At 41.9% G+C, this 6635-nt stretch overlaps 1 protein-coding gene across 1 annotated transcript in view; it reads left to right on the top strand.

Moving 5' to 3' along the window:
• Positions 1–1362: 1362 nt before the first annotated feature.
• Positions 1363–6635, top strand: part of STK38L (serine/threonine kinase 38 like) — an 88909-nt gene continuing 83636 nt past the window's right edge. Inside the window, exon 1 of the mRNA XM_011946969.1 lies at positions 1363–1544. The gene's annotated coding sequence lies outside the window, so the exon portion shown is untranslated. The remainder of the gene's footprint in view (positions 1545–6635) is intronic.

Genomic DNA, 6635 nt, shown 5'->3' with positions numbered 1-6635 from the left:
GACCACCAAACTTCTGGTTCATAGCTCTGATTTGTTTCAGTTGAGGTACTTTCAACAACCTCCCAGGGAAATTTGTTTACAATGGTCTCAATTTAGGAAAATTTAGGAACTAGAGGTCAAAGTCTTAGCCTATCTCATATTAACCTAGACTGCTACTCTATACTGGTTCATATTACTCTAGCATGGTGCATTTGAAGACATAAATTTGCTATGGAACAAATCATACACTGTTCTCAATCTTACTGTAGCATTTGAATGGTATGTGTATGCGTGCAGTACAGGGAGAAGGGTGCATAGGCCTCTGTCAAGCTTGTCTGATCACAATTAAACCTCCTATGCTTGTATATGACAGATGTCATTTGAGTTTCAAAATGACCATATAAGTGGAGCTAATCTCCCCCAAAATACACTAATTACCAAACTAGAGCTTTTCCCACTACTGAGCAATGCATGGAAAAGCACCGTGTAAGAAAGAGAAATGATGTAATGCTTCTTTCCTAAGTGTTTTGCTCGTGTCACCTGCTCTTGGGAAACCTAAAGATGACAGGTGGCATTTCTAAGTGATAATTTTTGCAAGCACAGTACCAGCTTCATATATTGTCTCAATAAGCTAAAAGCTAAGGTTATTTTATAAAACCTCCAATACTCATATTGAGGATAAACTTGTCAACAATAATTGGGAGTCATTCTCTTATTTGGCTTTCCCAAAGGCCAGTTTTGTCCCTAGACGCAAATTGCATCAACCTTCCCAAAGTTGTCCCTTTTGGGTCATCCTATAGGGGAGTGCTCTTCTGCACAATTCTCAAATCCTAATGATAAAGCAGGCCAGTACTGTCAGTTATTTTAGATTTCCCAAGAAAACCCAAACAGGTTTTTAATGTATTTTTTGTGGCATTTCCAAATCCTAGTTCCTCTCCAGTCTCTGGAGTCCCCTCATGGTGAAATGGAAGCAACAAGGAATCTGGGTGGCTTCGAGTCCCCACAGCTACCGACTGAGCAACTTAGCTGATTCATCTTTGTTGACCACTGTTTCCCCATCTGAAAAATGTGTGAATTCTCTCTTTCCATTTCTAACATTCTTTCCATTACATTGCTTGATAAATTCGGATGACATTTAGAATGTGACTAATGTCGCAACACACTAGGCCACCCTCAAGAGAGGCCTGAACAGGTTTTGAGTAAAAATGGCAGTGAGGTGAGGCTGGTGAAAGGAGAAGTGGTCACAGTCAACTCCCTCAGAACTAGTCTGGACTTCACCAAGCAAAGATGGGTGGGGCCGAGGAGGGCGGCGTTGACGACAGAAGACTACTTCCGGTTGTGGTGCGTATGACGTCAGGGCGAGTCGGACGGACCCAGCCACCGAGAAGCCAAGGAGGGAGGGCTCGCGAGAGTTCAGGGAGGCCGCCCCGAGATTCCGGCGAGGCCGCGGGTCCCACCTCCCGGGGGCGGGGCGAGGGCGGAGCGGGGAGAAGGGAGCGGACAGGCGCCCGGCCGGCTGCGGTCCGTGCGGAGGCTGAGCCGGCCGCGGGCGCGACCGGAGGCAGGTGAGTTCGCGGATGCGGCGCTCGGCTGGGGGTCCGGGCTCGTCGCTCCAGCCCCAACTCTGTGAGCAGGAGGAGCTCTTAGGTGTCTTTGGGTGTCCAGGGAAAGCGGGGCTAATTCCGGGACTGGAAATGTCTCCGGGGAACCTGCGGCGACGGCCTTGGCCCTCTTATTCCCCGGGGTGATACTGGCCCCGTGTGTCCGGAGAGGGAGCCTCGCGCCCGGGAAGGAATCTTTGTCCTTCTCTCTGCTCCTTTCTCCTTCCACACCCCAGCCCCAGAGCACCCCACTCCAGGTCTCCGCCTGGGCTTCATAAACAATAACAAATGTCGCGGATCCTCTCCGGGTAGCCCCAGCGCTCCCGTCCCGTGCCCTCCAGCCTATGTCACCCAGAGCCAGGATCCGAGGCATGGCTCTTCAATTGTGGGGGCTGTGTGTGTACCGTTCCTAAAAACTGATGCGTCAGATTGCCAAACATTTCTCAAGACAGACTCAGGAAAGCCTCTCAGCTCCCAGAAGCCACGGAGTGCTCAAAACCAGTCTTAGAATCTATCTTTACCATTGCACCCGTAGCCCCTTCCTTTCAAAATCATTTTCTCCCACTCCTTTTTTCACCTTTAGTATCGAGGTCAAACGAGTGGTTATTTGATGTGGGAATAGAAAAGATTATAACCAATTGAATAGGGCACGTTTCACCTTTAAAAAGTTGCCAGGTTGACAGCAAAAGAACAAACTTTATTTTCAAAACCAGTGGGCTTTCCTTTTACTGGTGCTGCTTTTGTTTTGTGGAATGGCTTTTCGGGTTCTAAGTTTGGAGGAATGATATAAAAAGAAATGGAAGGTGGGGGGAGGGCTAGTAGCTCTGGAAGTAGTGGCTTGTCCAAAAGTAGGATGCTGTTGTTTCTCACTTGATAAAATGCAGAACCAACGCTCTTGCCTATTTCACATAACTTGTGATAAGTTTTGAGAGAGGCCACTTAATCGGAAATGGCCTGACTGTTAGCTTATTTTACCGCTCAAATCTGAAAAAACAGCTTTAAGTGATTTAAGTTCTACCTCTTGATTGTAAGATCGAGATTGATGAGTGAGATCTTTTTTGGTGCTGGGGCTTGCATTTGACCAGTCTCTCTACTTTAAGGCAGGGTCTATTGTACTTAAGCCCCTTTTTGCTTCCTCAGTACAGATTCTTGAAAGTTCTTTGTCTCAGTCATCTGTGTATATAAGGTACTGTAAACCTCTTTGAATTTGGCCTTTCTCTCTGTGCCTCAGGATATGTAAAACAATTAAGTTTATTATACTCTCTCCCCAGTGGCTGAGAGGTATTGTATGTGAATTAGCCACCCTTGTGACTATTTGAGGAGAGAGAAGTTAGTCTAAAATATTATGTTAAATTATGATATTACATAATTTTATTGCATAAGTTCATCGAACTACTTACATCTGAAAAATCCTGATCTCAAAAGAGGTACAATGAATTAAAAAGTGCTTTGGTTTGACCTCACTTAGCTTTATTTTCTCCTTGTTAAGATGGCTGATAATGTTTCCCATTTGGTTGGGATGTGTTTAGAATGAGAAGCAAAGTTGGGTGTAGTTTTTGTACTCTTTTTGAAAGGCCCTGCCACTGGGAATGAAAAAATTAGACTTAGAAAACCCACATTAAATAGGAGCAGTTCTTCTCTAGCCATTTGCTCTTGAGTTTGTTTTAAAATAAATCAAAGACTAGAGACTAAGATGATTTGTGCCAACAAATAGATGTCCTTATCAGTTTTTATGCTGCAAACTTGATTTCTAAAGGTAGGACACTAAGAACAAAGGAAAAATTGGACTTTCTAAAAAATGATAACAAAGCAATGGACTCAGTTCATTTTGCTCTCAGAAAAGTTCTGTTCTCTTAAATATAAGGAGAGCATCATTGTGTTAGTGAAATTGAATAATGCCCTTTCGAAAGTGCCTCCCCAGTGATCCAGGATAAGTTGGAGGCTTTTTTTGGTGTGTGTGACACTTTTTGTTAAGAGAGAAAGAGAGCACAAATCAGAGCCAGAAAGACTTGCATCTCAATGTATTGTTAAAATGCTTTTATTTTATGTAAATAGTGTAGGGTGAATCAAACAAGCATATTGTCATCTAGCATCCTTAGGATTACATTAAAATCAGCAGATGGGCAAGTTATGATTAGGTTAGACTTGACATATGCAGAAATTATGCTACTGTATTTTTATATAAAAAGCACCATGGTCTTTTTGAATGAAATAATGAAAGCAAGCTTTTGAGACATAACTTTTTAAAAATTAAAAATATATCTTCAGTTAGTAGTTTAAAAACATGAAGCATATCCTCCTCTTATTCCCCCCAAAATTTTTAAGTCTTAAGAAAGTATTTAGCAAGGTATGACCAGTACTTAAGTGCGCTGGTTGCATAAGCCTTCTGTCTCAAGGTAAAGGTTTGCTAATTGACAGGGTATTATTGTTCAGAATCTTTAGAGGGAAAGAAATCAAAGGCAGCAGTGAACAGTGTTTGCTGCTCTGTACTCTCGGACGAACTGTGGTTGCTGTCTTCAAGGAGATGTGATCCAGTGGGAGAGAAGTGTACCTACCCAAATAAATACCGTAGAAAATGTGTTTTATGAGGAAGCCAAAGAGGGAGGGATTAAATGCTACTAGACCAATTAAGGAAGACTGAAATAGGAAAAGGTGTTTCTGTGGATGATTTAAGTGATCTAGTCATATGATAATGATGATAAGTAAATATATAATGCTGCTTCCTGCTAAACCCTTTACATGTACTACTTACTTTCCTGGCTTTAATCCTCACAATAACTGTATGGAGTAGGTATTTTTATTTTTCCCGTTTTGCAGATGAAGTAACTGTGGTACTAAGGTTAGATAGCTACTGAGTGGTAGGACCAGGATTCTGACCCAGGCATTCTGTCTTGTACCCTATGGTGTGCTTAACTGCAATCCATATTTTCTCTCCCATTCATGATGGTCCTCCTCAGGTCTGTAGTTTCAAAAACTTGACTTGGGAAGTACATTCTTCTGACATCTAAATTTTGGGGTCAGTTTTCTAGAAACAGTTCCAAAATAATGAACACCCGAGTAAATGCGTTATTTTTGACATGTTATTTTAATCCATTTTTGGAAGTTATTCGTGGTGCAAATTAAATATAACTATTGAGTGGGACTTTTTAATAATTTTGACTTATTACCTGTAAGTATTCATAAGGACTTAGAAGTGAGAAGTTATTCCATATTAACTCTTTTGCTTAATGGAATGTTTGAGTCATTGTATATTTTGTCCTGTAATTATTATTTTTTTAAAGACAGAGCCTCACTATCTTGCCCAGGCTGGACTTGAACTTCTGGGTTCAAATGATCTTCTTGCCCCCTAAGTAACAGGCACTATAGGCCTGAGCCACTGTGCTTGGCTTTGTTCTGTAATTTTTTTTTTTTTTTTTAGACAGAGTCTTGGTCTTTTAGGCTGGAGTGCAGTAGTGTGATCATGGCTCATTGCAATCTCTGCCTCCCAGGCTCAAGCGATCCTCCCACCTCAGCCTCCTGAGTAGCTCAGACTACAGGTGTGCACAAGCATTCCCAACTGAGTTTTAAATTATTTGTAGAGACAGGGTTTCATTATGTTGCCCAGGCTGGTCTCAAACTCCTTGGCTCAAGTGATCCTGCTGCCTCGGCTTCCCGAATGTTGGGATTACAGGTGTGAGCCAATGTGCCCAGCCCTGTTCTGTAATGTTTTAAACCACTTGGCACTGGATAGTTTTGGGGTTGAATTATGAAGTTGAAGTTTAATTAATGATTGAATGTTGATCTCAGCCCTTTTAGTTTATTTGCGTGAATAGCTATGCTTATAATGGCAGAAACAGGGTGAATAGAGTGTTGTACATGTATAAAATGGGAGAAGTTCCATCTCTGATACTTTCTGTTGGGGCAACTTTGACAGTTCTTTGGGATTGTGAAATAAAAGGTGCTACAGAAGTGAGCAGTGTCTTGTGTAGGCCTACTCAGTACTGTAAATGTCCACCTGATTTTATTTACGAAGTTTCGGGAATGGTCCATATTTGTTGTTTAAGAATTGGAATCATAAATTCAATTGGATTTAAAGGTTAGGAAAAAAGTGTATCTAGGCAGAGAATACAGTAGGTGAGCAGTGGGAGAGGTATTGCCTACCTTTTCCTAACTGTCCAGCAGGATCCAGACTCTTCAGCTTCTTTGTCAGTGCCCGCAGTTGACCGTACTCATAGTTTAAGTACAGCTCCAGAGTCACAGTCTCTGTGAACAAATATAAGTATTCTCTACTTGACTCAATGGGGTAGGTTCTAGAAGACACCTGTACTAGGACAGTTGATGGTTGATGAGCTGAAAACCTAACGGGAAAAGTAGCAGAACTAAAGCCAAGATTTAAAGCATGTGTATTTGTGTAATTGAAATAAGACAAAGATGGCAAAACAAATTGTAAAAGTTTTTTAAAACAGGTCTTAAATTAGTAGTGATGGTATATCATTTCCATTTACCATGCCCTGATTGGCAGATCTTTAGCCCATCACTTCATGGAGATACTTAGATGTCGACTTCGCTTTGTTATAAAAAGTTTACAAGTTTTTCTAAGTACAGGTGGTTTTGGAAGGTTGTCTTAGTAAAAAGGTGTGTGAGTTGTTCTATCAAAAGGAAACCAGTCATACTGTTACCTCCTTGCTAATACAAATTTTGGGGTCATCTTCTCCCACCAGGAATAGTTAGTCTGCATTGCAAATCCACGGAGGCAGGTAGCCTGCCTCTTAGATGAGCTCTGCACAGGTCTTAGGGAAGACCTTAACAGTTATAGGTCATGTGGTGACCTGATCATTCACTGTCGAATTGTACAAATTCAAACAGGCTTGGAGCCTTGGCAGTTGTCTGTGGTTTGTGATGATAACACTTATGCTTAGCATTTATTTATTTATTTATTTATTTTTGAGACAGAGTTTCACTCTTGTTGCCAAGGCTGGAGTGCAGTGCACAATTTCGGCTCACTGCAGCCTCCACCTCCTGGGTTCAAGTGATTCTTCTGCCTCAGCCTCCCAAGTAGCTGGGATTACAGGCATG

Source organism: Colobus angolensis, unplaced genomic scaffold (genome assembly GCF_000951035.1).
Source record: "Colobus angolensis palliatus isolate OR3802 unplaced genomic scaffold, Cang.pa_1.0 Scaffold256, whole genome shotgun sequence".
Classification (NCBI taxonomy): domain Eukaryota; kingdom Metazoa; phylum Chordata; class Mammalia; order Primates; family Cercopithecidae; genus Colobus; species Colobus angolensis.
Note: the sequence above shows the minus strand (reverse complement) of the source record. Positions and strands in the feature narration are given on the sequence as shown.